Source organism: Astyanax mexicanus, unplaced genomic scaffold (genome assembly GCF_023375975.1).
Source record: "Astyanax mexicanus isolate ESR-SI-001 unplaced genomic scaffold, AstMex3_surface scaffold_86, whole genome shotgun sequence".
NCBI lineage: Eukaryota > Metazoa > Chordata > Actinopteri > Characiformes > Acestrorhamphidae > Astyanax > Astyanax mexicanus.
This window is the reverse complement of record NW_026040096.1, coordinates 21194-46096: the sequence shown is the minus strand read 5'-3', so window position 1 is coordinate 46096 and position 24903 is coordinate 21194. Positions and strand designations below refer to the sequence as shown.

The window sequence follows — 24903 nt, the reverse complement described above, 5'->3', positions numbered from 1 at the left end:
AAAGAGCACAAAGGGACACAAAAGAACACAAAGAGACCAGCTAAACGACATATCACATATAACAAAATAAGAAAAAAAATTAAAAAAAAAAAAAAAAAAAAAAAAAAAAAAAGAACAAAAACGGAGGGAAAACGGAACGCGCTCGAAAAAGACCCTCCCCCTGCCGGAAACAACGTCATTAAATAAATAAATAAATAAATAAATAAACAGAACAAGAACAACAACACAAACATGCATTCATTCACTTCAAAAAACACAAGACAAATCACAAGAACCGACCCCTCCCCCACAAAAAATCAAGCACTCTTCAAGTACTCAGCCAACGACCCAGTCGTTTCTTCTTTCTTTGCACCGCTGTAAGGAAGGTGCACCGCTCCTGGAGGTACTGCAATACCAGGTCGATGCGTGGAGCAGAAGGAGCAAGCTCCTGTTCTGGCTCCCTGTTCTAAAAATCCATTTAATATGTAGCCCTCATATAGAGGGCGTATCAGATATTAAACTGATAAGAACAGATACTACACTTGATCTTAGCCAAAAGGCCGAGAAGCGATAACCCGAATATCGCCACCTGGTTGCGGGGCCCTTCTTTTTACTATGTAGCTACTAAGCGGCGAAGCCAGCAGATTTCTCAGCCAATTAATGCCTCCCTACTCTAGCCGTTGTTCAAAGAGGTTTGACTTTTTCCTTTCCTTTTCTTTCTTTCTTTCTTTCTTTCTTTCTTTATTTATTTATTTATTTGATTTCTTTTATTGACCAAAATATGCAGCTTTGCTAAAAGCAAAGCCTTCAAAAAATAAACAATACTCGTCAACGTTCCTCTCCACGGAAATCTTTAGTAAAAGGCGAAAGATTTATACGTGAATGAAGAGAAACCCGAGCTATACCCGTAACTCCGCAGAGCCCTCCGAGGTCCAAAAAGGGCCGAGACAGCTGGAGGAAGGCAGGGAGCGAAGGAAGCTCGAGAGGGAAGGCAACCGTCGACTTTTCTGTCTTTTCCTCCAGTTAACGCGCCCGATTCCTGATGATGTCACGCCTGGGCGGGTACAGTCTCGTTTGCCTAAAGAGCACAAAGGGACACAAAAGAACACAAAGAGACCAGCTAAACGACATATCACATATAACAAAATAAGAAAAAAAATTAAAAAAAAAAAAAAAAAAAAAAAAAAAAAAAGAACAAAAACGGAGGGAAAACGGAACGCGCTCGAAAAAGACCCTCCCCCTGCCGGAAACAACGTCATAAATAAATAAATAAATAAATAAATAAACAGAACAAGAACAACAACACAAACATGCATTCATTCACTTCAAAAAACACAAGACAAATCACAAGAACCGACCCCTCCCCCACAAAAAATCAAGCACTCTTCAAGTACTCAGCCAACGACCCAGTCGTTTCTTCTTTCTTTGCACCGCTGTAAGGAAGGTGCACCGCTCCTGGAGGTACTGCAATACCAGGTCGATGCGTGGAGCAGAAGGAGCAAGCTCCTGTTCTGGCTCCCTGTTCTAAAAATCCATTTAATATGTAGCCCTCATATAGAGGGCGTATCAGATATTAAACTGATAAGAACAGATACTACACTTGATCTTAGCCAAAAGGCCGAGAAGCGATAACCCGAATATCGCCACCTGGTTGCGGGGCCCTTCTTTTTACTATGTAGCTACTAAGCGGCGAAGCCAGCAGATTTCTCAGCCAATTAATGCCTCCCTACTCTAGCCGTTGTTCAAAGAGGTTTGACTTTTTCCTTTCCTTTTCTTTCTTTCTTTCTTTCTTTCTTTCTTTATTTATTTATTTATTTATTTGATTTCTTTTATTGACCAAAATATGCAGCTTTGCTAAAAGCAAAGCCTTCAAAAAATAAACAATACTCGTCAACGTTCCTCTCCACGGAAATCTTTAGTAAAAGGCGAAAGATTTATACGTGAATGAAGAGAAACCCGAGCTATACCCGTAACTCCGCAGAGCCCTCCGAGGTCCAAAAAGGGCCGAGACAGCTGGAGGAAGGCAGGGAGCGAAGGAAGCTCGAGAGGGAAGGCAACCGTCGACTTTTCTGTCTTTTCCTCCAGTTAACGCGCCCGATTCCTGATGATGTCACGCCTGGGCGGGTACAGTCTCGTTTGCCTAAAGAGCACAAAGGGACACAAAAGAACACAAAGAGACCAGCTAAACGACATATCACATATAACAAAATAAGAAAAAAAATTAAAAAAAAAAAAAAAAAAAAAAAAAAAAAAAGAACAAAAACGGAGGGAAAACGGAACGCGCTCGAAAAAGACCCTCCCCCTGCCGGAAACAACGTCATTAAATAAATAAATAAATAAATAAATAAACAGAACAAGAACAACAACACAAACATGCATTCATTCACTTCAAAAAACACAAGACAAATCACAAGAACCGACCCCTCCCCCACAAAAAATCAAGCACTCTTCAAGTACTCAGCCAACGACCCAGTCGTTTCTTCTTTCTTTGCACCGCTGTAAGGAAGGTGCACCGCTCCTGGAGGTACTGCAATACCAGGTCGATGCGTGGAGCAGAAGGAGCAAGCTCCTGTTCTGGCTCCCTGTTCTAAAAATCCATTTAATATGTAGCCCTCATATAGAGGGCGTATCAGATATTAAACTGATAAGAACAGATACTACACTTGATCTTAGCCAAAAGGCCGAGAAGCGATAACCCGAATATCGCCACCTGGTTGCGGGGCCCTTCTTTTTACTATGTAGCTACTAAGCGGCGAAGCCAGCAGATTTCTCAGCCAATTAATGCCTCCCTACTCTAGCCGTTGTTCAAAGAGGTTTGACTTTTTCCTTTCCTTTTCTTTCTTTCTTTCTTTCTTTCTTTCTTTATTTATTTATTTATTTGATTTCTTTTATTGACCAAAATATGCAGCTTTGCTAAAAGCAAAGCCTTCAAAAAATAAACAATACTCGTCAACGTTCCTCTCCACGGAAATCTTTAGTAAAAGGCGAAAGATTTATACGTGAATGAAGAGAAACCCGAGCTATACCCGTAACTCCGCAGAGCCCTCCGAGGTCCAAAAAGGGCCGAGACAGCTGGAGGAAGGCAGGGAGCGAAGGAAGCTCGAGAGGGAAGGCAACCGTCGACTTTTCTGTCTTTTCCTCCAGTTAACGCGCCCGATTCCTGATGATGTCACGCCTGGGCGGGTACAGTCTCGTTTGCCTAAAGAGCACAAAGGGACACAAAAGAACACAAAGAGACCAGCTAAACGACATATCACATATAACAAAATAAGAAAAAAAATTAAAAAAAAAAAAAAAAAAAAAAAAAAAAAAAGAACAAAAACGGAGGGAAAACGGAACGCGCTCGAAAAAGACCCTCCCCCTGCCGGAAACAACGTCATTAAATAAATAAATAAATAAATAAACAGAACAAGAACAACAACACAAACATGCATTCATTCACTTCAAAAAACACAAGACAAATCACAAGAACCGACCCCTCCCCCACAAAAAATCAAGCACTCTTCAAGTACTCAGCCAACGACCCAGTCGTTTCTTCTTTCTTTGCACCGCTGTAAGGAAGGTGCACCGCTCCTGGAGGTACTGCAATACCAGGTCGATGCGTGGAGCAGAAGGAGCAAGCTCCTGTTCTGGCTCCCTGTTCTAAAAATCCATTTAATATGTAGCCCTCATATAGAGGGCGTATCAGATATTAAACTGATAAGAACAGATACTACACTTGATCTTAGCCAAAAGGCCGAGAAGCGATAACCCGAATATCGCCACCTGGTTGCGGGGCCCTTCTTTTTACTATGTAGCTACTAAGCGGCGAAGCCAGCAGATTTCTCAGCCAATTAATGCCTCCCTACTCTAGCCGTTGTTCAAAGAGGTTTGACTTTTTCCTTTCCTTTTCTTTCTTTCTTTCTTTCTTTCTTTCTTTATTTATTTATTTATTTGATTTCTTTTATTGACCAAAATATGCAGCTTTGCTAAAAGCAAAGCCTTCAAAAAATAAACAATACTCGTCAACGTTCCTCTCCACGGAAATCTTTAGTAAAAGGCGAAAGATTTATACGTGAATGAAGAGAAACCCGAGCTATACCCGTAACTCCGCAGAGCCCTCCGAGGTCCAAAAAGGGCCGAGACAGCTGGAGGAAGGCAGGGAGCGAAGGAAGCTCGAGAGGGAAGGCAACCGTCGACTTTTCTGTCTTTTCCTCCAGTTAACGCGCCCGATTCCTGATGATGTCACGCCTGGGCGGGTACAGTCTCGTTTGCCTAAAGAGCACAAAGGGACACAAAAGAACACAAAGAGACCAGCTAAACGACATATCACATATAACAAAATAAGAAAAAAAATTAAAAAAAAAAAAAAAAAAAAAAAAAAAAAAAGAACAAAAACGGAGGGAAAACGGAACGCGCTCGAAAAAGACCCTCCCCCTGCCGGAAACAACGTCATTAAATAAATAAATAAATAAATAAATAAACAGAACAAGAACAACAACACAAACATGCATTCATTCACTTCAAAAAACACAAGACAAATCACAAGAACCGACCCCTCCCCCACAAAAAATCAAGCACTCTTCAAGTACTCAGCCAACGACCCAGTCGTTTCTTCTTTCTTTGCACCGCTGTAAGGAAGGTGCACCGCTCCTGGAGGTACTGCAATACCAGGTCGATGCGTGGAGCAGAAGGAGCAAGCTCCTGTTCTGGCTCCCTGTTCTAAAAATCCATTTAATATGTAGCCCTCATATAGAGGGCGTATCAGATATTAAACTGATAAGAACAGATACTACACTTGATCTTAGCCAAAAGGCCGAGAAGCGATAACCCGAATATCGCCACCTGGTTGCGGGGCCCTTCTTTTTACTATGTAGCTACTAAGCGGCGAAGCCAGCAGATTTCTCAGCCAATTAATGCCTCCCTACTCTAGCCGTTGTTCAAAGAGGTTTGACTTTTTCCTTTCCTTTTCTTTCTTTCTTTCTTTCTTTCTTTCTTTATTTATTTATTTATTTGATTTCTTTTATTGACCAAAATATGCAGCTTTGCTAAAAGCAAAGCCTTCAAAAAATAAACAATACTCGTCAACGTTCCTCTCCACGGAAATCTTTAGTAAAAGGCGAAAGATTTATACGTGAATGAAGAGAAACCCGAGCTATACCCGTAACTCCGCAGAGCCCTCCGAGGTCCAAAAAGGGCCGAGACAGCTGGAGGAAGGCAGGGAGCGAAGGAAGCTCGAGAGGGAAGGCAACCGTCGACTTTTCTGTCTTTTCCTCCAGTTAACGCGCCCGATTCCTGATGATGTCACGCCTGGGCGGGTACAGTCTCGTTTGCCTAAAGAGCACAAAGGGACACAAAAGAACACAAAGAGACCAGCTAAACGACATATCACATATAACAAAATAAGAAAAAAAATTAAAAAAAAAAAAAAAAAAAAAAAAAAAAAAAGAACAAAAACGGAGGGAAAACGGAACGCGCTCGAAAAAGACCCTCCCCCTGCCGGAAACAACGTCATTAAATAAATAAATAAATAAATAAATAAACAGAACAAGAACAACAACACAAACATGCATTCATTCACTTCAAAAAACACAAGACAAATCACAAGAACCGACCCCTCCCCCACAAAAAATCAAGCACTCTTCAAGTACTCAGCCAACGACCCAGTCGTTTCTTCTTTCTTTGCACCGCTGTAAGGAAGGTGCACCGCTCCTGGAGGTACTGCAATACCAGGTCGATGCGTGGAGCAGAAGGAGCAAGCTCCTGTTCTGGCTCCCTGTTCTAAAAATCCATTTAATATGTAGCCCTCATATAGAGGGCGTATCAGATATTAAACTGATAAGAACAGATACTACACTTGATCTTAGCCAAAAGGCCGAGAAGCGATAACCCGAATATCGCCACCTGGTTGCGGGGCCCTTCTTTTTACTATGTAGCTACTAAGCGGCGAAGCCAGCAGATTTCTCAGCCAATTAATGCCTCCCTACTCTAGCCGTTGTTCAAAGAGGTTTGACTTTTTCCTTTCCTTTTCTTTCTTTCTTTCTTTCTTTCTTTCTTTATTTATTTATTTATTTGATTTCTTTTATTGACCAAAATATGCAGCTTTGCTAAAAGCAAAGCCTTCAAAAAATAAACAATACTCGTCAACGTTCCTCTCCACGGAAATCTTTAGTAAAAGGCGAAAGATTTATACGTGAATGAAGAGAAACCCGAGCTATACCCGTAACTCCGCAGAGCCCTCCGAGGTCCAAAAAGGGCCGAGACAGCTGGAGGAAGGCAGGGAGCGAAGGAAGCTCGAGAGGGAAGGCAACCGTCGACTTTTCTGTCTTTTCCTCCAGTTAACGCGCCCGATTCCTGATGATGTCACGCCTGGGCGGGTACAGTCTCGTTTGCCTAAAGAGCACAAAGGGACACAAAAGAACACAAAGAGACCAGCTAAACGACATATCACATATAACAAAATAAGAAAAAAAATTAAAAAAAAAAAAAAAAAAAAAAAAAAAAAAAGAACAAAAACGGAGGGAAAACGGAACGCGCTCGAAAAAGACCCTCCCCCTGCCGGAAACAACGTCATTAAATAAATAAATAAATAAATAAATAAACAGAACAAGAACAACAACACAAACATGCATTCATTCACTTCAAAAAACACAAGACAAATCACAAGAACCGACCCCTCCCCCACAAAAAATCAAGCACTCTTCAAGTACTCAGCCAACGACCCAGTCGTTTCTTCTTTCTTTGCACCGCTGTAAGGAAGGTGCACCGCTCCTGGAGGTACTGCAATACCAGGTCGATGCGTGGAGCAGAAGGAGCAAGCTCCTGTTCTGGCTCCCTGTTCTAAAAATCCATTTAATATGTAGCCCTCATATAGAGGGCGTATCAGATATTAAACTGATAAGAACAGATACTACACTTGATCTTAGCCAAAAGGCCGAGAAGCGATAACCCGAATATCGCCACCTGGTTGCGGGGCCCTTCTTTTTACTATGTAGCTACTAAGCGGCGAAGCCAGCAGATTTCTCAGCCAATTAATGCCTCCCTACTCTAGCCGTTGTTCAAAGAGGTTTGACTTTTTCCTTTCCTTTTCTTTCTTTCTTTCTTTCTTTCTTTCTTTATTTATTTATTTATTTGATTTCTTTTATTGACCAAAATATGCAGCTTTGCTAAAAGCAAAGCCTTCAAAAAATAAACAATACTCGTCAACGTTCCTCTCCACGGAAATCTTTAGTAAAAGGCGAAAGATTTATACGTGAATGAAGAGAAACCCGAGCTATACCCGTAACTCCGCAGAGCCCTCCGAGGTCCAAAAAGGGCCGAGACAGCTGGAGGAAGGCAGGGAGCGAAGGAAGCTCGAGAGGGAAGGCAACCGTCGACTTTTCTGTCTTTTCCTCCAGTTAACGCGCCCGATTCCTGATGATGTCACGCCTGGGCGGGTACAGTCTCGTTTGCCTAAAGAGCACAAAGGGACACAAAAGAACACAAAGAGACCAGCTAAACGACATATCACATATAACAAAATAAGAAAAAAAATTAAAAAAAAAAAAAAAAAAAAAAAAAAAAAAAGAACAAAAACGGAGGGAAAACGGAACGCGCTCGAAAAAGACCCTCCCCCTGCCGGAAACAACGTCATTAAATAAATAAATAAATAAATAAATAAACAGAACAAGAACAACAACACAAACATGCATTCATTCACTTCAAAAAACACAAGACAAATCACAAGAACCGACCCCTCCCCCACAAAAAATCAAGCACTCTTCAAGTACTCAGCCAACGACCCAGTCGTTTCTTCTTTCTTTGCACCGCTGTAAGGAAGGTGCACCGCTCCTGGAGGTACTGCAATACCAGGTCGATGCGTGGAGCAGAAGGAGCAAGCTCCTGTTCTGGCTCCCTGTTCTAAAAATCCATTTAATATGTAGCCCTCATATAGAGGGCGTATCAGATATTAAACTGATAAGAACAGATACTACACTTGATCTTAGCCAAAAGGCCGAGAAGCGATAACCCGAATATCGCCACCTGGTTGCGGGGCCCTTCTTTTTACTATGTAGCTACTAAGCGGCGAAGCCAGCAGATTTCTCAGCCAATTAATGCCTCCCTACTCTAGCCGTTGTTCAAAGAGGTTTGACTTTTTCCTTTCCTTTTCTTTCTTTCTTTCTTTCTTTCTTTCTTTATTTATTTATTTATTTGATTTCTTTTATTGACCAAAATATGCAGCTTTGCTAAAAGCAAAGCCTTCAAAAAATAAACAATACTCGTCAACGTTCCTCTCCACGGAAATCTTTAGTAAAAGGCGAAAGATTTATACGTGAATGAAGAGAAACCCGAGCTATACCCGTAACTCCGCAGAGCCCTCCGAGGTCCAAAAAGGGCCGAGACAGCTGGAGGAAGGCAGGGAGCGAAGGAAGCTCGAGAGGGAAGGCAACCGTCGACTTTTCTGTCTTTTCCTCCAGTTAACGCGCCCGATTCCTGATGATGTCACGCCTGGGCGGGTACAGTCTCGTTTGCCTAAAGAGCACAAAGGGACACAAAAGAACACAAAGAGACCAGCTAAACGACATATCACATATAACAAAATAAGAAAAAAAATTAAAAAAAAAAAAAAAAAAAAAAAAAAAAAAAGAACAAAAACGGAGGGAAAACGGAACGCGCTCGAAAAAGACCCTCCCCCTGCCGGAAACAACGTCATTAAATAAATAAATAAATAAATAAATAAACAGAACAAGAACAACAACACAAACATGCATTCATTCACTTCAAAAAACACAAGACAAATCACAAGAACCGACCCCTCCCCCACAAAAAATCAAGCACTCTTCAAGTACTCAGCCAACGACCCAGTCGTTTCTTCTTTCTTTGCACCGCTGTAAGGAAGGTGCACCGCTCCTGGAGGTACTGCAATACCAGGTCGATGCGTGGAGCAGAAGGAGCAAGCTCCTGTTCTGGCTCCCTGTTCTAAAAATCCATTTAATATGTAGCCCTCATATAGAGGGCGTATCAGATATTAAACTGATAAGAACAGATACTACACTTGATCTTAGCCAAAAGGCCGAGAAGCGATAACCCGAATATCGCCACCTGGTTGCGGGGCCCTTCTTTTTACTATGTAGCTACTAAGCGGCGAAGCCAGCAGATTTCTCAGCCAATTAATGCCTCCCTACTCTAGCCGTTGTTCAAAGAGGTTTGACTTTTTCCTTTCCTTTTCTTTCTTTCTTTCTTTCTTTCTTTCTTTATTTATTTATTTATTTGATTTCTTTTATTGACCAAAATATGCAGCTTTGCTAAAAGCAAAGCCTTCAAAAAATAAACAATACTCGTCAACGTTCCTCTCCACGGAAATCTTTAGTAAAAGGCGAAAGATTTATACGTGAATGAAGAGAAACCCGAGCTATACCCGTAACTCCGCAGAGCCCTCCGAGGTCCAAAAAGGGCCGAGACAGCTGGAGGAAGGCAGGGAGCGAAGGAAGCTCGAGAGGGAAGGCAACCGTCGACTTTTCTGTCTTTTCCTCCAGTTAACGCGCCCGATTCCTGATGATGTCACGCCTGGGCGGGTACAGTCTCGTTTGCCTAAAGAGCACAAAGGGACACAAAAGAACACAAAGAGACCAGCTAAACGACATATCACATATAACAAAATAAGAAAAAAAATTAAAAAAAAAAAAAAAAAAAAAAAAAAAAAAAGAACAAAAACGGAGGGAAAACGGAACGCGCTCGAAAAAGACCCTCCCCCTGCCGGAAACAACGTCATAAATAAATAAATAAATAAATAAATAAACAGAACAAGAACAACAACACAAACATGCATTCATTCACTTCAAAAAACACAAGACAAATCACAAGAACCGACCCCTCCCCCACAAAAAATCAAGCACTCTTCAAGTACTCAGCCAACGACCCAGTCGTTTCTTCTTTCTTTGCACCGCTGTAAGGAAGGTGCACCGCTCCTGGAGGTACTGCAATACCAGGTCGATGCGTGGAGCAGAAGGAGCAAGCTCCTGTTCTGGCTCCCTGTTCTAAAAATCCATTTAATATGTAGCCCTCATATAGAGGGCGTATCAGATATTAAACTGATAAGAACAGATACTACACTTGATCTTAGCCAAAAGGCCGAGAAGCGATAACCCGAATATCGCCACCTGGTTGCGGGGCCCTTCTTTTTACTATGTAGCTACTAAGCGGCGAAGCCAGCAGATTTCTCAGCCAATTAATGCCTCCCTACTCTAGCCGTTGTTCAAAGAGGTTTGACTTTTTCCTTTCCTTTTCTTTCTTTCTTTCTTTCTTTCTTTCTTTATTTATTTATTTATTTATTTGATTTCTTTTATTGACCAAAATATGCAGCTTTGCTAAAAGCAAAGCCTTCAAAAAATAAACAATACTCGTCAACGTTCCTCTCCACGGAAATCTTTAGTAAAAGGCGAAAGATTTATACGTGAATGAAGAGAAACCCGAGCTATACCCGTAACTCCGCAGAGCCCTCCGAGGTCCAAAAAGGGCCGAGACAGCTGGAGGAAGGCAGGGAGCGAAGGAAGCTCGAGAGGGAAGGCAACCGTCGACTTTTCTGTCTTTTCCTCCAGTTAACGCGCCCGATTCCTGATGATGTCACGCCTGGGCGGGTACAGTCTCGTTTGCCTAAAGAGCACAAAGGGACACAAAAGAACACAAAGAGACCAGCTAAACGACATATCACATATAACAAAATAAGAAAAAAAATTAAAAAAAAAAAAAAAAAAAAAAAAAAAAAAAGAACAAAAACGGAGGGAAAACGGAACGCGCTCGAAAAAGACCCTCCCCCTGCCGGAAACAACGTCATAAATAAATAAATAAATAAATAAACAGAACAAGAACAACAACACAAACATGCATTCATTCACTTCAAAAAACACAAGACAAATCACAAGAACCGACCCCTCCCCCACAAAAAATCAAGCACTCTTCAAGTACTCAGCCAACGACCCAGTCGTTTCTTCTTTCTTTGCACCGCTGTAAGGAAGGTGCACCGCTCCTGGAGGTACTGCAATACCAGGTCGATGCGTGGAGCAGAAGGAGCAAGCTCCTGTTCTGGCTCCCTGTTCTAAAAATCCATTTAATATGTAGCCCTCATATAGAGGGCGTATCAGATATTAAACTGATAAGAACAGATACTACACTTGATCTTAGCCAAAAGGCCGAGAAGCGATAACCCGAATATCGCCACCTGGTTGCGGGGCCCTTCTTTTTACTATGTAGCTACTAAGCGGCGAAGCCAGCAGATTTCTCAGCCAATTAATGCCTCCCTACTCTAGCCGTTGTTCAAAGAGGTTTGACTTTTTCCTTTCCTTTTCTTTCTTTCTTTCTTTCTTTCTTTCTTTATTTATTTATTTATTTGATTTCTTTTATTGACCAAAATATGCAGCTTTGCTAAAAGCAAAGCCTTCAAAAAATAAACAATACTCGTCAACGTTCCTCTCCACGGAAATCTTTAGTAAAAGGCGAAAGATTTATACGTGAATGAAGAGAAACCCGAGCTATACCCGTAACTCCGCAGAGCCCTCCGAGGTCCAAAAAGGGCCGAGACAGCTGGAGGAAGGCAGGGAGCGAAGGAAGCTCGAGAGGGAAGGCAACCGTCGACTTTTCTGTCTTTTCCTCCAGTTAACGCGCCCGATTCCTGATGATGTCACGCCTGGGCGGGTACAGTCTCGTTTGCCTAAAGAGCACAAAGGGACACAAAAGAACACAAAGAGACCAGCTAAACGACATATCACATATAACAAAATAAGAAAAAAAATTAAAAAAAAAAAAAAAAAAAAAAAAAAAAAAAGAACAAAAACGGAGGGAAAACGGAACGCGCTCGAAAAAGACCCTCCCCCTGCCGGAAACAACGTCATTAAATAAATAAATAAATAAATAAATAAACAGAACAAGAACAACAACACAAACATGCATTCATTCACTTCAAAAAACACAAGACAAATCACAAGAACCGACCCCTCCCCCACAAAAAATCAAGCACTCTTCAAGTACTCAGCCAACGACCCAGTCGTTTCTTCTTTCTTTGCACCGCTGTAAGGAAGGTGCACCGCTCCTGGAGGTACTGCAATACCAGGTCGATGCGTGGAGCAGAAGGAGCAAGCTCCTGTTCTGGCTCCCTGTTCTAAAAATCCATTTAATATGTAGCCCTCATATAGAGGGCGTATCAGATATTAAACTGATAAGAACAGATACTACACTTGATCTTAGCCAAAAGGCCGAGAAGCGATAACCCGAATATCGCCACCTGGTTGCGGGGCCCTTCTTTTTACTATGTAGCTACTAAGCGGCGAAGCCAGCAGATTTCTCAGCCAATTAATGCCTCCCTACTCTAGCCGTTGTTCAAAGAGGTTTGACTTTTTCCTTTCCTTTTCTTTCTTTCTTTCTTTCTTTCTTTCTTTATTTATTTATTTATTTGATTTCTTTTATTGACCAAAATATGCAGCTTTGCTAAAAGCAAAGCCTTCAAAAAATAAACAATACTCGTCAACGTTCCTCTCCACGGAAATCTTTAGTAAAAGGCGAAAGATTTATACGTGAATGAAGAGAAACCCGAGCTATACCCGTAACTCCGCAGAGCCCTCCGAGGTCCAAAAAGGGCCGAGACAGCTGGAGGAAGGCAGGGAGCGAAGGAAGCTCGAGAGGGAAGGCAACCGTCGACTTTTCTGTCTTTTCCTCCAGTTAACGCGCCCGATTCCTGATGATGTCACGCCTGGGCGGGTACAGTCTCGTTTGCCTAAAGAGCACAAAGGGACACAAAAGAACACAAAGAGACCAGCTAAACGACATATCACATATAACAAAATAAGAAAAAAAATTAAAAAAAAAAAAAAAAAAAAAAAAAAAAAAAGAACAAAAACGGAGGGAAAACGGAACGCGCTCGAAAAAGACCCTCCCCCTGCCGGAAACAACGTCATTAAATAAATAAATAAATAAATAAACAGAACAAGAACAACAACACAAACATGCATTCATTCACTTCAAAAAACACAAGACAAATCACAAGAACCGACCCCTCCCCCACAAAAAATCAAGCACTCTTCAAGTACTCAGCCAACGACCCAGTCGTTTCTTCTTTCTTTGCACCGCTGTAAGGAAGGTGCACCGCTCCTGGAGGTACTGCAATACCAGGTCGATGCGTGGAGCAGAAGGAGCAAGCTCCTGTTCTGGCTCCCTGTTCTAAAAATCCATTTAATATGTAGCCCTCATATAGAGGGCGTATCAGATATTAAACTGATAAGAACAGATACTACACTTGATCTTAGCCAAAAGGCCGAGAAGCGATAACCCGAATATCGCCACCTGGTTGCGGGGCCCTTCTTTTTACTATGTAGCTACTAAGCGGCGAAGCCAGCAGATTTCTCAGCCAATTAATGCCTCCCTACTCTAGCCGTTGTTCAAAGAGGTTTGACTTTTTCCTTTCCTTTTCTTTCTTTCTTTCTTTCTTTCTTTCTTTATTTATTTATTTATTTGATTTCTTTTATTGACCAAAATATGCAGCTTTGCTAAAAGCAAAGCCTTCAAAAAATAAACAATACTCGTCAACGTTCCTCTCCACGGAAATCTTTAGTAAAAGGCGAAAGATTTATACGTGAATGAAGAGAAACCCGAGCTATACCCGTAACTCCGCAGAGCCCTCCGAGGTCCAAAAAGGGCCGAGACAGCTGGAGGAAGGCAGGGAGCGAAGGAAGCTCGAGAGGGAAGGCAACCGTCGACTTTTCTGTCTTTTCCTCCAGTTAACGCGCCCGATTCCTGATGATGTCACGCCTGGGCGGGTACAGTCTCGTTTGCCTAAAGAGCACAAAGGGACACAAAAGAACACAAAGAGACCAGCTAAACGACATATCACATATAACAAAATAAGAAAAAAAATTAAAAAAAAAAAAAAAAAAAAAAAAAAAAAAAGAACAAAAACGGAGGGAAAACGGAACGCGCTCGAAAAAGACCCTCCCCCTGCCGGAAACAACGTCATTAAATAAATAAATAAATAAATAAATAAACAGAACAAGAACAACAACACAAACATGCATTCATTCACTTCAAAAAACACAAGACAAATCACAAGAACCGACCCCTCCCCCACAAAAAATCAAGCACTCTTCAAGTACTCAGCCAACGACCCAGTCGTTTCTTCTTTCTTTGCACCGCTGTAAGGAAGGTGCACCGCTCCTGGAGGTACTGCAATACCAGGTCGATGCGTGGAGCAGAAGGAGCAAGCTCCTGTTCTGGCTCCCTGTTCTAAAAATCCATTTAATATGTAGCCCTCATATAGAGGGCGTATCAGATATTAAACTGATAAGAACAGATACTACACTTGATCTTAGCCAAAAGGCCGAGAAGCGATAACCCGAATATCGCCACCTGGTTGCGGGGCCCTTCTTTTTACTATGTAGCTACTAAGCGGCGAAGCCAGCAGATTTCTCAGCCAATTAATGCCTCCCTACTCTAGCCGTTGTTCAAAGAGGTTTGACTTTTTCCTTTCCTTTTCTTTCTTTCTTTCTTTCTTTCTTTCTTTATTTATTTATTTATTTATTTGATTTCTTTTATTGACCAAAATATGCAGCTTTGCTAAAAGCAAAGCCTTCAAAAAATAAACAATACTCGTCAACGTTCCTCTCCACGGAAATCTTTAGTAAAAGGCGAAAGATTTATACGTGAATGAAGAGAAACCCGAGCTATACCCGTAACTCCGCAGAGCCCTCCGAGGTCCAAAAAGGGCCGAGACAGCTGGAGGAAGGCAGGGAGCGAAGGAAGCTCGAGAGGGAAGGCAACCGTCGACTTTTCTGTCTTTTCCTCCAGTTAACGCGCCCGATTCCTGATGATGTCACGCCTGGGCGGGTACAGTCTCGTTTGCCTAAAGAGCACAAAGGGACACAAAAGAACACAAAGAGACCAGCTAAACGACATATCACATATAACAAAATAAGAAAAAAAATTAAAAAAAAAAAAAAAAAAAAAAAAAAAAAAAGAACAAAAACGGAGGGAAAACGGAACGCGCTCGAAAAAGACCCTCCCCCTGCCGGAAACAACGTCATTAAATAAATAAATAAATAAACAGAACAAGAACAACAACACAAACATGCATTCATTCACTTCAAAAAACACAAGACAAATCACAAGAACCGACCCCTCCCCCACAAAAAATCAAGCACTCTTCAAGTACTCAGCCAACGACCCAGTCGTTTCTTCTTTCTTTGCACCGCTGTAAGGAAGGTGCACCGCTCCTGGAGGTACTGCAATACCAGGTCGATGCGTGGAGCAGAAGGAGCAAGCTCCTGTTCTGGCTCCCTGTTCTAAAAATCCATTTAATATGTAGCCCTCATATAGAGGGCGTATCAGATATTAAACTGATAAGAACAGATACTACACTTGATCTTAGCCAAAAGGCCGAAAGGCCGAGAAGCGATAACCCGAATATCGCCACCTGGTTGCGGGGCCCTTCTTTTTACTATGTAGCTACTAAGCGGCGAAGCCAGCAGATTTCTCAGCCAATTAATGCCTCCCTACTCTAGCCGTTGTTCAAAGAGGTTTGACTTTTTCCTTTCCTTTTCTTTCTTTCTTTCTTTCTTTCTTTCTTTATTTATTTATTTATTTGATTTCTTTTATTGACCAAAATATGCAGCTTTGCTAAAAGCAAAGCCTTCAAAAAATAAACAATACTCGTCAACGTTCCTCTCCACGGAAATCTTTAGTAAAAGGCGAAAGATTTATACGTGAATGAAGAGAAACCCGAGCTATACCCGTAACTCCGCAGAGCCCTCCGAGGTCCAAAAAGGGCCGAGACAGCTGGAGGAAGGCAGGGAGCGAAGGAAGCTCGAGAGGGAAGGCAACCGTCGACTTTTCTGTCTTTTCCTCCAGTTAACGCGCCCGATTCCTGATGATGTCACGCCTGGGCGGGTACAGTCTCGTTTGCCTAAAGAGCACAAAGGGACACAAAAGAACACAAAGAGACCAGCTAAACGACATATCACATATAACAAAATAAGAAAAAAAATTAAAAAAAAAAAAAAAAAAAAAAAAAAAAAAAGAACAAAAACGGAGGGAAAACGGAACGCGCTCGAAAAAGACCCTCCCCCTGCCGGAAACAACGTCATTAAATAAATAAATAAATAAATAAATAAACAGAACAAGAACAACAACACAAACATGCATTCATTCACTTCAAAAAACACAAGACAAATCACAAGAACCGACCCCTCCCCCACAAAAAATCAAGCACTCTTCAAGTACTCAGCCAACGACCCAGTCGTTTCTTCTTTCTTTGCACCGCTGTAAGGAAGGTGCACCGCTCCTGGAGGTACTGCAATACCAGGTCGATGCGTGGAGCAGAAGGAGCAAGCTCCTGTTCTGGCTCCCTGTTCTAAAAATCCATTTAATATGTAGCCCTCATATAGAGGGCGTATCAGATATTAAACTGATAAGAACAGATACTACACTTGATCTTAGCCAAAAGGCCGAGAAGCGATAACCCGAATATCGCCACCTGGTTGCGGGGCCCTTCTTTTTACTATGTAGCTACTAAGCGGCGAAGCCAGCAGATTTCTCAGCCAATTAATGCCTCCCTACTCTAGCCGTTGTTCAAAGAGGTTTGACTTTTTCCTTTCCTTTTCTTTCTTTCTTTCTTTCTTTCTTTCTTTATTTATTTATTTATTTGATTTCTTTTATTGACCAAAATATGCAGCTTTGCTAAAAGCAAAGCCTTCAAAAAATAAACAATACTCGTCAACGTTCCTCTCCACGGAAATCTTTAGTAAAAGGCGAAAGATTTATACGTGAATGAAGAGAAACCCGAGCTATACCCGTAACTCCGCAGAGCCCTCCGAGGTCCAAAAAGGGCCGAGACAGCTGGAGGAAGGCAGGGAGCGAAGGAAGCTCGAGAGGGAAGGCAACCGTCGACTTTTCTGTCTTTTCCTCCAGTTAACGCGCCCGATTCCTGATGATGTCACGCCTGGGCGGGTACAGTCTCGTTTGCCTAAAGAGCACAAAGGGACACAAAAGAACACAAAGAGACCAGCTAAACGACATATCACATATAACAAAATAAGAAAAAAAATTAAAAAAAAAAAAAAAAAAAAAAAAAAAAAAAGAACAAAAACGGAGGGAAAACGGAACGCGCTCGAAAAAGACCCTCCCCCTGCCGGAAACAACGTCATTAAATAAATAAATAAATAAATAAATAAACAGAACAAGAACAACAACACAAACATGCATTCATTCACTTCAAAAAACACAAGACAAATCACAAGAACCGACCCCTCCCCCACAAAAAATCAAGCACTCTTCAAGTACTCAGCCAACGACCCAGTCGTTTCTTCTTTCTTTGCACCGCTGTAAGGAAGGTGCACCGCTCCTGGAGGTACTGCAATACCAGGTCGATGCGTGGAGCAGAAGGAGCAAGCTCCTGTTCTGGCTCCCTGTTCTAAAAATCCATTTAATATGTAGCCCTCATATAGAGGGCGTATCAGATATTAAACTGATAAGAACAGATACTACACTTGATCTTAGCCAAAAGGCCGAGAAGCGATAACCCGAATATCGCCACCTGGTTGCGGGGCCCTTCTTTTTACTATGTAGCTACTAAGCGGCGAAGCCAGCAGATTTCTCAGCCAATTAATGCCTCCCTACTCTAGCCGTTGTTCAAAGAGGTTTGACTTTTTCCTTTCCTTTTCTTTCTTTCTTTCTTTCTTTCTTTCTTTATTTATTTATTTATTTGATTTCTTTTATTGACCAAAATATGCAGCTTTGCTAAAAGCAAAGCCTTCAAAAAATAAACAATACTCGTCAACGTTCCTCTCCACGGAAATCTTTAGTAAAAGGCGAAAGATTTATACGTGAATGAAGAGAAACCCGAGCTATACCCGTAACTCCGCAGAGCCCTCCGAGGTCCAAAAAGGGCCGAGACAGCTGGAGGAAGGCAGGGAGCGAAGGAAGCTCGAGAGGGAAGGCAACCGTCGACTTTTCTGTCTTTTCCTCCAGTTAACGCGCCCGATTCCTGATGATGTCACGCCTGGGCGGGTACAGTCTCGTTTGCCTAAAGAGCACAAAGGGACACAAAAGAACACAAAGAGACCAGCTAAACGACATATCACATATAACAAAATAAGAAAAAAAATTAAAAAAAAAAAAAAAAAAAAAAAAAAAAAAAGAACAAAAACGGAGGGAAAACGGAACGCGCTCGAAAAAGACCCTCCCCCTGCCGGAAACAACGTCATTAAATAAATAAATAAATAAATAAATAAACAGAACAAGAACAACAACACAAACATGCATTCATTCACTTCAAAAAACACAAGACAAATCACAAGAACCGACCCCTCCCCCACAAAAAATCAAGCACTCTTCAAGTACTCAGCCAACGACCCAGTCGTTTCTTCTTTCTTTGCACCGCTGTAAGGAAGGTGCACCGCTCCTGGAGGTACTGCAATACCAGGTCGATGCGTGGAGCAGAAGGAGCAAGCTCCTGTTCTGGCTCCCTGTTCTAAAAATCCATTTAATATGTAGCCCTCATATAGAGGGCGTATCAGATATTAAACTGATAAGAACAGATACTACACTTGATCTTAGCCAAAAGGCCGAGAAGCGATAACCCGAATATCGCCACCTGGTTGCGGGGCCCTTCTTTTTACTATGTAGCTACTAAGCGGCGAAGCCAGCAGATTTCTCAGCCAATTAATGCCTCCCTACTCTAGCCGTTGTTCAAAGAGGTTTGACTTTTTCCTTTCCTTTTCTTTCTTTCTTTCTTTCTTTCTTTCTTTCTTTATTTATTTATTTATTTGATTTCTTTTATTGACCAAAATATGCAGCTTTGCTAAAAGCAAAGCCTTCAAAAAATAAACAATACTCGTCAACGTTCCTCTCCACGGAAATCTTTAGTAAAAGGCGAAAGATTTATACGTGAATGAAGAGAAACCCGAGCTATACCCGTAACTCCGCAGAGCCCTCCGAGGTCCAAAAAGGGCCGAGACAGCTGGAGGAAGGCAGGGAGCGAAGGAAGCTCGAGAGGGAAGGCAACCGTCGACTTTTCTGTCTTTTCCTCCAGTTAACGCGCCCGATTCCTGATGATGTCACGCCTGGGCGGGTACAGTCTCGTTTGCCTAAAGAGCACAAAGGGACACAAAAGAACACAAAGAGACCAGCTAAACGACATATCACATATAACAAAATAAGAAAAAAAATTAAAAAAAAAAAAAAAAAAAAAAAAAAAAAAAGAACAAAAACGGAGGGAAAACGGAACGCGCTCGAAAAAGACCCTCCCCCTGCCGGAAACAACGTCATTAAATAAATAAATAAATAAATAAATAAACAGAACAAGAACAACAACACAAACATGCATTCATTCACTTCAAAAAACACAAGACAAATCACAAGAACCGACCCCTCCCCCACAAAAAATCAAGCACTCTTCAAGTACTCAGCCAACGACCCAGTCGTTTCTTCTTTCTTTGCACCGCTGTAAGGAAGGTGCACCGCTCCTGGAGGTACTGCAATACCAGGTCGATGCGTGGAGCAGAAGGAGCAAGCTCCTGTTCTGGCTCCCTGTTCTAAAAATCCATTTAATATGTAGCCCTCATATAGAGGGCGTATCAGATATTAAACTGATAAGAACAGATACTACACTTGATCTTAGCCAAAAGGCCGAGAAGCGATAACCCGAATATCGCCACCTGGTTGCGGGGCCCTTCTTTTTACTATGTAGCTACTAAGCGGCGAAGCCAGCAGATTTCTCAGCCAATTAATGCCTCCCTACTCTAGCCGTTGTTCAAAGAGGTTTGACTTTTTCCTTTCCTTTTCTTTCTTTCTTTCTTTCTTTCTTTCTTTATTTATTTATTTATTTGATTTCTTTTATTGACCAAAATATGCAGCTTTGCTAAAAGCAAAGCCTTCAAAAAATAAACAATACTCGTCAACGTTCCTCTCCACGGAAATCTTTAGTAAAAGGCGAAAGATTTATACGTGAATGAAGAGAAACCCGAGCTATACCCGTAACTCCGCAGAGCCCTCCGAGGTCCAAAAAGGGCCGAGACAGCTGGAGGAAGGCAGGGAGCGAAGGAAGCTCGAGAGGGAAGGCAACCGTCGACTTTTCTGTCTTTTCCTCCAGTTAACGCGCCCGATTCCTGATGATGTCACGCCTGGGCGGGTACAGTCTCGTTTGCCTAAAGAGCACAAAGGGACACAAAAGAACACAAAGAGACCAGCTAAACGACATATCACATATAACAAAATAAGAAAAAAAATTAAAAAAAAAAAAAAAAAAAAAAAAAAAAAAAGAACAAAAACGGAGGGAAAACGGAACGCGCTCGAAAAAGACCCTCCCCCTGCCGGAAACAACGTCATTAAATAAATAAATAAATAAATAAATAAACAGAACAAGAACAACAACACAAACATGCATTCATTCACTTCAAAAAACACAAGACAAATCACAAGAACCGACCCCTCCCCCACAAAAAATCAAGCACTCTTCAAGTACTCAGCCAACGACCCAGTCGTTTCTTCTTTCTTTGCACCGCTGTAAGGAAGGTGCACCGCTCCTGGAGGTACTGCAATACCAGGTCGATGCGTGGAGCAGAAGGAGCAAGCTCCTGTTCTGGCTCCCTGTTCTAAAAATCCATTTAATATGTAGCCCTCATATAGAGGGCGTATCAGATATTAAACTGATAAGAACAGATACTACACTTGATCTTAGCCAAAAGGCCGAGAAGCGATAACCCGAATATCGCCACCTGGTTGCGGGGCCCTTCTTTTTACTATGTAGCTACTAAGCGGCGAAGCCAGCAGATTTCTCAGCCAATTAATGCCTCCCTACTCTAGCCGTTGTTCAAAGAGGTTTGACTTTTTTCTTTATTTATTTATTTATTTATTTGATTTCTTTTATTGACCAAAATATGCAGCTTTGCTAAAAGCAAAGCCTTCAAAAAATAAACAATACTCGTCAACGTTCCTCTCCACGGAAATCTTTAGTAAAAGGCGAAAGATTTATACGTGAATGAAGAGAAACCCGAGCTATACCCGTAACTCCGCAGAGCCCTCCGAGGTCCAAAAAGGGCCGAGACAGCTGGAGGAAGGCAGGGAGCGAAGGAAGCTCGAGAGGGAAGGCAACCGTCGACTTTTCTGTCTTTTCCTCCAGTTAACGCGCCCGATTCCTGATGATGTCACGCCTGGGCGGGTACAGTCTCGTTTGCCTAAAGAGCACAAAGGGACACAAAAGAACACAAAGAGACCAGCTAAACGACATATCACATATAACAAAATAAGAAAAAAAATTAAAAAAAAAAAAAAAAAAAAAAAAAAAAAAAGAACAAAAACGGAGGGAAAACGGAACGCGCTCGAAAAAGACCCTCCCCCTGCCGGAAACAACGTCATTAAATAAATAAATAAATAAACAGAACAAGAACAACAACACAAACATGCATTCATTCACTTCAAAAAACACAAGACAAATCACAAGAACCGACCCCTCCCCCACAAAAAATCAAGCACTCTTCAAGTACTCAGCCAACGACCCAGTCGTTTCTTCTTTCTTTGCACCGCTGTAAGGAAGGTGCACCGCTCCTGGAGGTACTGCAATACCAGGTCGATGCGTGGAGCAGAAGGAGCAAGCTCCTGTTCTGGCTCCCTGTTCTAAAAATCCATTTAATATGTAGCCCTCATATAGAGGGCGTATCAGATATTAAACTGATAAGAACAGATACTACACTTGATCTTAGCCAAAAGGCCGAGAAGCGATAACCCGAATATCGCCACCTGGTTGCGGGGCCCTTCTTTTTACTATGTAGCTACTAAGCGGCGAAGCCAGCAGATTTCTCAGCCAATTAATGCCTCCCTACTCTAGCCGTTGTTCAAAGAGGTTTGACTTTTTCCTTTCCTTTTCTTTCTTTCTTTCTTTCTTTCTTTCTTTATTTATTTATTTATTTGATTTCTTTTATTGACCAAAATATGCAGCTTTGCTAAAAGCAAAGCCTTCAAAAAATAAACAATACTCGTCAACGTTCCTCTCCACGGAAATCTTTAGTAAAAGGCGAAAGATTTATACGTGAATGAAGAGAAACCCGAGCTATACCCGTAACTCCGCAGAGCCCTCCGAGGTCCAAAAAGGGCCGAGACAGCTGGAGGAAGGCAGGGAGCGAAGGAAGCTCGAGAGGGAAGGCAACCGTCGACTTTTCTGTCTTTTCCTCCAGTTAACGCGCCCGATTCCTGATGATGTCACGCCTGGGCGGGTACAGTCTCGTTTGCCTAAAGAGCACAAAGGGACACAAAAGAACACAAAGAGACCAGCTAAACGACATATCACATATAACAAAATAAGAAAAAAAATTAAAAAAAAAAAAAAAAAAAAAAAAAAAAAAGAACAAAAACGGAGGGAAAACGGAACGCGCTCGAAAAAGACCCTCCCCCTGCCGGAAACAACGTCATTAAATAAATAAATAAATAAATAAATAAACAGAACAAGAACAACAACACAAACATGCATTCATTCACTTCAAAAAACACAAGACAAATCACAAGAACCGACCCCTCCCCCACAAAAAATCAAGCACTCTTCAAGTACTCAGCCAACGACCCAGTCGTTTCTTCTTTCTTTGCACCGCTGTAAGGAAGGTGCACCGCTCCTGGAGGTACTGCAATACCAGGTCGATGCGTGGAGCAGAAGGAGCAAGCTCCTGTTCTGGCTCCCTGTTCTAAAAATCCATTTAATATGTAGCCCTCATATAGAGGGCGTATCAGATATTAAACTGATAAGAACAGATACTACACTTGATCTTAGCCAAAAGGCCGAGAAGCGATAACCCGAATATCGCCACCTGGTTGCGGGGCCCTTCTTTTTACTATGTAGCTACTAAGCGGCGAAGCCAGCAGATTTCTCAGCCAATTAATGCCTCCCTACTCTAGCCGTTGTTCAAAGAGGTTTGACTTTTTCCTTTCCTTTTCTTTCTTTCTTTCTTTCTTTCTTTCTTTATTTATTTATTTATTTATTTGATTTCTTTTATTGACCAAAATATGCAGCTTTGCTAAAAGCAAAGCCTTCAAAAAATAAACAATACTCGTCAACGTTCCTCTCCACGGAAATCTTTAGTAAAAGGCGAAAGATTTATACGTGAATGAAGAGAAACCCGAGCTATACCCGTAACTCCGCAGAGCCCTCCGAGGTCCAAAAAGGGCCGAGACAGCTGGAGGAAGGCAGGGAGCGAAGGAAGCTCGAGAGGGAAGGCAACCGTCGACTTTTCTGTCTTTTCCTCCAGTTAACGCGCCCGATTCCTGATGATGTCACGCCTGGGCGGGTACAGTCTCGTTTGCCTAAAGAGCACAAAGGGACACAAAAGAACACAAAGAGACCAGCTAAACGACATATCACATATAACAAAATAAGAAAAAAAATTAAAAAAAAAAAAAAAAAAAAAAAAAAAAAAAGAACAAAAACGGAGGGAAAACGGAACGCGCTCGAAAAAGACCCTCCCCCTGCCGGAAACAACGTCATTAAATAAATAAATAAATAAACAGAACAAGAACAACAACACAAACATGCATTCATTCACTTCAAAAAACACAAGACAAATCACAAGAACCGACCCCTCCCCCACAAAAAATCAAGCACTCTTCAAGTACTCAGCCAACGACCCAGTCGTTTCTTCTTTCTTTGCACCGCTGTAAGGAAGGTGCACCGCTCCTGGAGGTACTGCAATACCAGGTCGATGCGTGGAGCAGAAGGAGCAAGCTCCTGTTCTGGCTCCCTGTTCTAAAAATCCATTTAATATGTAGCCCTCATATAGAGGGCGTATCAGATATTAAACTGATAAGAACAGATACTACACTTGATCTTAGCCAAAAGGCCGAGAAGCGATAACCCGAATATCGCCACCTGGTTGCGGGGCCCTTCTTTTTACTATGTAGCTACTAAGCGGCGAAGCCAGCAGATTTCTCAGCCAATTAATGCCTCCCTACTCTAGCCGTTGTTCAAAGAGGTTTGACTTTTTCCTTTCCTTTTCTTTCTTTCTTTCTTTCTTTCTTTCTTTATTTATTTATTTATTTGATTTCTTTTATTGACCAAAATATGCAGCTTTGCTAAAAGCAAAGCCTTCAAAAAATAAACAATACTCGTCAACGTTCCTCTCCACGGAAATCTTTAGTAAAAGGCGAAAGATTTATACGTGAATGAAGAGAAACCCGAGCTATACCCGTAACTCCGCAGAGCCCTCCGAGGTCCAAAAAGGGCCGAGACAGCTGGAGGAAGGCAGGGAGCGAAGGAAGCTCGAGAGGGAAGGCAACCGTCGACTTTTCTGTCTTTTCCTCCAGTTAACGCGCCCGATTCCTGATGATGTCACGCCTGGGCGGGTACAGTCTCGTTTGCCTAAAGAGCACAAAGGGACACAAAAGAACACAAAGAGACCAGCTAAACGACATATCACATATAACAAAATAAGAAAAAAAATTAAAAAAAAAAAAAAAAAAAAAAAAAAAAAAGAACAAAAACGGAGGGAAAACGGAACGCGCTCGAAAAAGACCCTCCCCCTGCCGGAAACAACGTCATTAAATAAATAAATAAATAAATAAATAAACAGAACAAGAACAACAACACAAACATGCATTCATTCACTTCAAAAAACACAAGACAAATCACAAGAACCGACCCCTCCCCCACAAAAAATCAAGCACTCTTCAAGTACTCAGCCAACGACCCAGTCGTTTCTTCTTTCTTTGCACCGCTGTAAGGAAGGTGCACCGCTCCTGGAGGTACTGCAATACCAGGTCGATGCGTGGAGCAGAAGGAGCAAGCTCCTGTTCTGGCTCCCTGTTCTAAAAATCCATTTAATATGTAGCCCTCATATAGAGGGCGTATCAGATATTAAACTGATAAGAACAGATTTTTTTTTTTTTTTCTTTTTTACGGGTCAGAAATATTTCACCTTCAATGTTTATATATTCGGTTACTCTTTCTCA

The 24903-nt window shown here is 41.9% G+C and overlaps 47 non-coding genes across 47 annotated transcripts; all 47 read right to left on the bottom strand.

Moving 5' to 3' along the window:
• Positions 1-360: 360 nt before the first annotated feature.
• Positions 361-551, bottom strand: LOC125798845 (U2 spliceosomal RNA). The gene has a single exon (XR_007437639.1). It is a non-coding gene; the product is annotated as a U2 spliceosomal RNA (small nuclear RNA).
• Positions 552-764: 213 nt separating this feature from the next.
• LOC125798813 (U5 spliceosomal RNA) lies at positions 765-881 on the bottom strand. The gene has a single exon (XR_007437607.1). It is a non-coding gene; the product is annotated as a U5 spliceosomal RNA (small nuclear RNA).
• Positions 882-1418: 537 nt separating this feature from the next.
• LOC125798844 (U2 spliceosomal RNA) lies at positions 1419-1609 on the bottom strand. Its single transcript, XR_007437638.1, has one exon. It is a non-coding gene; the product is annotated as a U2 spliceosomal RNA (small nuclear RNA).
• Positions 1610-1826: 217 nt separating this feature from the next.
• On the bottom strand, positions 1827-1943 carry LOC125798812 (U5 spliceosomal RNA). Its single transcript, XR_007437606.1, has one exon. It is a non-coding gene; the product is annotated as a U5 spliceosomal RNA (small nuclear RNA).
• Positions 1944-2481: 538 nt separating this feature from the next.
• On the bottom strand, positions 2482-2672 carry LOC125798842 (U2 spliceosomal RNA). The gene has a single exon (XR_007437636.1). It is a non-coding gene; the product is annotated as a U2 spliceosomal RNA (small nuclear RNA).
• Positions 2673-2885: 213 nt separating this feature from the next.
• LOC125798811 (U5 spliceosomal RNA) lies at positions 2886-3002 on the bottom strand. Its single transcript, XR_007437605.1, has one exon. It is a non-coding gene; the product is annotated as a U5 spliceosomal RNA (small nuclear RNA).
• A 534-nt stretch (positions 3003-3536) lies between these two features.
• Positions 3537-3727, bottom strand: LOC125798841 (U2 spliceosomal RNA). Its single transcript, XR_007437635.1, has one exon. It is a non-coding gene; the product is annotated as a U2 spliceosomal RNA (small nuclear RNA).
• A 213-nt stretch (positions 3728-3940) lies between these two features.
• Positions 3941-4057, bottom strand: LOC125798810 (U5 spliceosomal RNA). The gene has a single exon (XR_007437604.1). It is a non-coding gene; the product is annotated as a U5 spliceosomal RNA (small nuclear RNA).
• A 538-nt stretch (positions 4058-4595) lies between these two features.
• On the bottom strand, positions 4596-4786 carry LOC125798840 (U2 spliceosomal RNA). The gene has a single exon (XR_007437634.1). It is a non-coding gene; the product is annotated as a U2 spliceosomal RNA (small nuclear RNA).
• Positions 4787-4999: 213 nt separating this feature from the next.
• LOC125798809 (U5 spliceosomal RNA) lies at positions 5000-5116 on the bottom strand. Its single transcript, XR_007437603.1, has one exon. It is a non-coding gene; the product is annotated as a U5 spliceosomal RNA (small nuclear RNA).
• A 538-nt stretch (positions 5117-5654) lies between these two features.
• On the bottom strand, positions 5655-5845 carry LOC125798839 (U2 spliceosomal RNA). Its single transcript, XR_007437633.1, has one exon. It is a non-coding gene; the product is annotated as a U2 spliceosomal RNA (small nuclear RNA).
• Positions 5846-6058: 213 nt separating this feature from the next.
• On the bottom strand, positions 6059-6175 carry LOC125798808 (U5 spliceosomal RNA). The gene has a single exon (XR_007437602.1). It is a non-coding gene; the product is annotated as a U5 spliceosomal RNA (small nuclear RNA).
• Positions 6176-6713: 538 nt separating this feature from the next.
• Positions 6714-6904, bottom strand: LOC125798838 (U2 spliceosomal RNA). Its single transcript, XR_007437632.1, has one exon. It is a non-coding gene; the product is annotated as a U2 spliceosomal RNA (small nuclear RNA).
• Positions 6905-7117: 213 nt separating this feature from the next.
• Positions 7118-7234, bottom strand: LOC125798807 (U5 spliceosomal RNA). Its single transcript, XR_007437601.1, has one exon. It is a non-coding gene; the product is annotated as a U5 spliceosomal RNA (small nuclear RNA).
• A 538-nt stretch (positions 7235-7772) lies between these two features.
• LOC125798837 (U2 spliceosomal RNA) lies at positions 7773-7963 on the bottom strand. Its single transcript, XR_007437631.1, has one exon. It is a non-coding gene; the product is annotated as a U2 spliceosomal RNA (small nuclear RNA).
• Positions 7964-8176: 213 nt separating this feature from the next.
• Positions 8177-8293, bottom strand: LOC125798805 (U5 spliceosomal RNA). Its single transcript, XR_007437599.1, has one exon. It is a non-coding gene; the product is annotated as a U5 spliceosomal RNA (small nuclear RNA).
• A 538-nt stretch (positions 8294-8831) lies between these two features.
• On the bottom strand, positions 8832-9022 carry LOC125798836 (U2 spliceosomal RNA). Its single transcript, XR_007437630.1, has one exon. It is a non-coding gene; the product is annotated as a U2 spliceosomal RNA (small nuclear RNA).
• A 213-nt stretch (positions 9023-9235) lies between these two features.
• Positions 9236-9352, bottom strand: LOC125798804 (U5 spliceosomal RNA). Its single transcript, XR_007437598.1, has one exon. It is a non-coding gene; the product is annotated as a U5 spliceosomal RNA (small nuclear RNA).
• Positions 9353-9889: 537 nt separating this feature from the next.
• On the bottom strand, positions 9890-10080 carry LOC125798835 (U2 spliceosomal RNA). Its single transcript, XR_007437629.1, has one exon. It is a non-coding gene; the product is annotated as a U2 spliceosomal RNA (small nuclear RNA).
• A 217-nt stretch (positions 10081-10297) lies between these two features.
• LOC125798803 (U5 spliceosomal RNA) lies at positions 10298-10414 on the bottom strand. Its single transcript, XR_007437597.1, has one exon. It is a non-coding gene; the product is annotated as a U5 spliceosomal RNA (small nuclear RNA).
• A 533-nt stretch (positions 10415-10947) lies between these two features.
• Positions 10948-11138, bottom strand: LOC125798834 (U2 spliceosomal RNA). The gene has a single exon (XR_007437628.1). It is a non-coding gene; the product is annotated as a U2 spliceosomal RNA (small nuclear RNA).
• A 213-nt stretch (positions 11139-11351) lies between these two features.
• Positions 11352-11468, bottom strand: LOC125798802 (U5 spliceosomal RNA). Its single transcript, XR_007437596.1, has one exon. It is a non-coding gene; the product is annotated as a U5 spliceosomal RNA (small nuclear RNA).
• Positions 11469-12006: 538 nt separating this feature from the next.
• Positions 12007-12197, bottom strand: LOC125798833 (U2 spliceosomal RNA). Its single transcript, XR_007437627.1, has one exon. It is a non-coding gene; the product is annotated as a U2 spliceosomal RNA (small nuclear RNA).
• Positions 12198-12410: 213 nt separating this feature from the next.
• Positions 12411-12527, bottom strand: LOC125798801 (U5 spliceosomal RNA). Its single transcript, XR_007437595.1, has one exon. It is a non-coding gene; the product is annotated as a U5 spliceosomal RNA (small nuclear RNA).
• Positions 12528-13061: 534 nt separating this feature from the next.
• LOC125798831 (U2 spliceosomal RNA) lies at positions 13062-13252 on the bottom strand. Its single transcript, XR_007437625.1, has one exon. It is a non-coding gene; the product is annotated as a U2 spliceosomal RNA (small nuclear RNA).
• A 213-nt stretch (positions 13253-13465) lies between these two features.
• LOC125798800 (U5 spliceosomal RNA) lies at positions 13466-13582 on the bottom strand. Its single transcript, XR_007437594.1, has one exon. It is a non-coding gene; the product is annotated as a U5 spliceosomal RNA (small nuclear RNA).
• A 538-nt stretch (positions 13583-14120) lies between these two features.
• Positions 14121-14311, bottom strand: LOC125798830 (U2 spliceosomal RNA). The gene has a single exon (XR_007437624.1). It is a non-coding gene; the product is annotated as a U2 spliceosomal RNA (small nuclear RNA).
• Positions 14312-14528: 217 nt separating this feature from the next.
• Positions 14529-14645, bottom strand: LOC125798799 (U5 spliceosomal RNA). The gene has a single exon (XR_007437593.1). It is a non-coding gene; the product is annotated as a U5 spliceosomal RNA (small nuclear RNA).
• Positions 14646-15175: 530 nt separating this feature from the next.
• Positions 15176-15374, bottom strand: LOC125798846 (U2 spliceosomal RNA). The gene has a single exon (XR_007437640.1). It is a non-coding gene; the product is annotated as a U2 spliceosomal RNA (small nuclear RNA).
• Positions 15375-15587: 213 nt separating this feature from the next.
• On the bottom strand, positions 15588-15704 carry LOC125798798 (U5 spliceosomal RNA). The gene has a single exon (XR_007437592.1). It is a non-coding gene; the product is annotated as a U5 spliceosomal RNA (small nuclear RNA).
• Positions 15705-16242: 538 nt separating this feature from the next.
• On the bottom strand, positions 16243-16433 carry LOC125798829 (U2 spliceosomal RNA). The gene has a single exon (XR_007437623.1). It is a non-coding gene; the product is annotated as a U2 spliceosomal RNA (small nuclear RNA).
• A 213-nt stretch (positions 16434-16646) lies between these two features.
• On the bottom strand, positions 16647-16763 carry LOC125798797 (U5 spliceosomal RNA). Its single transcript, XR_007437591.1, has one exon. It is a non-coding gene; the product is annotated as a U5 spliceosomal RNA (small nuclear RNA).
• Positions 16764-17301: 538 nt separating this feature from the next.
• Positions 17302-17492, bottom strand: LOC125798828 (U2 spliceosomal RNA). Its single transcript, XR_007437622.1, has one exon. It is a non-coding gene; the product is annotated as a U2 spliceosomal RNA (small nuclear RNA).
• Positions 17493-17705: 213 nt separating this feature from the next.
• LOC125798796 (U5 spliceosomal RNA) lies at positions 17706-17822 on the bottom strand. Its single transcript, XR_007437590.1, has one exon. It is a non-coding gene; the product is annotated as a U5 spliceosomal RNA (small nuclear RNA).
• A 538-nt stretch (positions 17823-18360) lies between these two features.
• On the bottom strand, positions 18361-18551 carry LOC125798827 (U2 spliceosomal RNA). The gene has a single exon (XR_007437621.1). It is a non-coding gene; the product is annotated as a U2 spliceosomal RNA (small nuclear RNA).
• Positions 18552-18768: 217 nt separating this feature from the next.
• Positions 18769-18885, bottom strand: LOC125798794 (U5 spliceosomal RNA). The gene has a single exon (XR_007437588.1). It is a non-coding gene; the product is annotated as a U5 spliceosomal RNA (small nuclear RNA).
• Positions 18886-19423: 538 nt separating this feature from the next.
• Positions 19424-19614, bottom strand: LOC125798826 (U2 spliceosomal RNA). The gene has a single exon (XR_007437620.1). It is a non-coding gene; the product is annotated as a U2 spliceosomal RNA (small nuclear RNA).
• Positions 19615-19827: 213 nt separating this feature from the next.
• Positions 19828-19944, bottom strand: LOC125798793 (U5 spliceosomal RNA). Its single transcript, XR_007437587.1, has one exon. It is a non-coding gene; the product is annotated as a U5 spliceosomal RNA (small nuclear RNA).
• A 538-nt stretch (positions 19945-20482) lies between these two features.
• On the bottom strand, positions 20483-20673 carry LOC125798825 (U2 spliceosomal RNA). Its single transcript, XR_007437619.1, has one exon. It is a non-coding gene; the product is annotated as a U2 spliceosomal RNA (small nuclear RNA).
• Positions 20674-20856: 183 nt separating this feature from the next.
• Positions 20857-20973, bottom strand: LOC125798792 (U5 spliceosomal RNA). Its single transcript, XR_007437586.1, has one exon. It is a non-coding gene; the product is annotated as a U5 spliceosomal RNA (small nuclear RNA).
• A 530-nt stretch (positions 20974-21503) lies between these two features.
• On the bottom strand, positions 21504-21694 carry LOC125798824 (U2 spliceosomal RNA). Its single transcript, XR_007437618.1, has one exon. It is a non-coding gene; the product is annotated as a U2 spliceosomal RNA (small nuclear RNA).
• Positions 21695-21907: 213 nt separating this feature from the next.
• On the bottom strand, positions 21908-22024 carry LOC125798791 (U5 spliceosomal RNA). The gene has a single exon (XR_007437585.1). It is a non-coding gene; the product is annotated as a U5 spliceosomal RNA (small nuclear RNA).
• Positions 22025-22561: 537 nt separating this feature from the next.
• On the bottom strand, positions 22562-22752 carry LOC125798823 (U2 spliceosomal RNA). The gene has a single exon (XR_007437617.1). It is a non-coding gene; the product is annotated as a U2 spliceosomal RNA (small nuclear RNA).
• Positions 22753-22969: 217 nt separating this feature from the next.
• LOC125798790 (U5 spliceosomal RNA) lies at positions 22970-23086 on the bottom strand. The gene has a single exon (XR_007437584.1). It is a non-coding gene; the product is annotated as a U5 spliceosomal RNA (small nuclear RNA).
• Positions 23087-23616: 530 nt separating this feature from the next.
• LOC125798822 (U2 spliceosomal RNA) lies at positions 23617-23807 on the bottom strand. Its single transcript, XR_007437616.1, has one exon. It is a non-coding gene; the product is annotated as a U2 spliceosomal RNA (small nuclear RNA).
• A 213-nt stretch (positions 23808-24020) lies between these two features.
• Positions 24021-24137, bottom strand: LOC125798789 (U5 spliceosomal RNA). The gene has a single exon (XR_007437583.1). It is a non-coding gene; the product is annotated as a U5 spliceosomal RNA (small nuclear RNA).
• A 537-nt stretch (positions 24138-24674) lies between these two features.
• LOC125798848 (U2 spliceosomal RNA) lies at positions 24675-24864 on the bottom strand. The gene has a single exon (XR_007437642.1). It is a non-coding gene; the product is annotated as a U2 spliceosomal RNA (small nuclear RNA).
• Between the last annotated feature and the right edge of the window lie 39 nt (positions 24865-24903).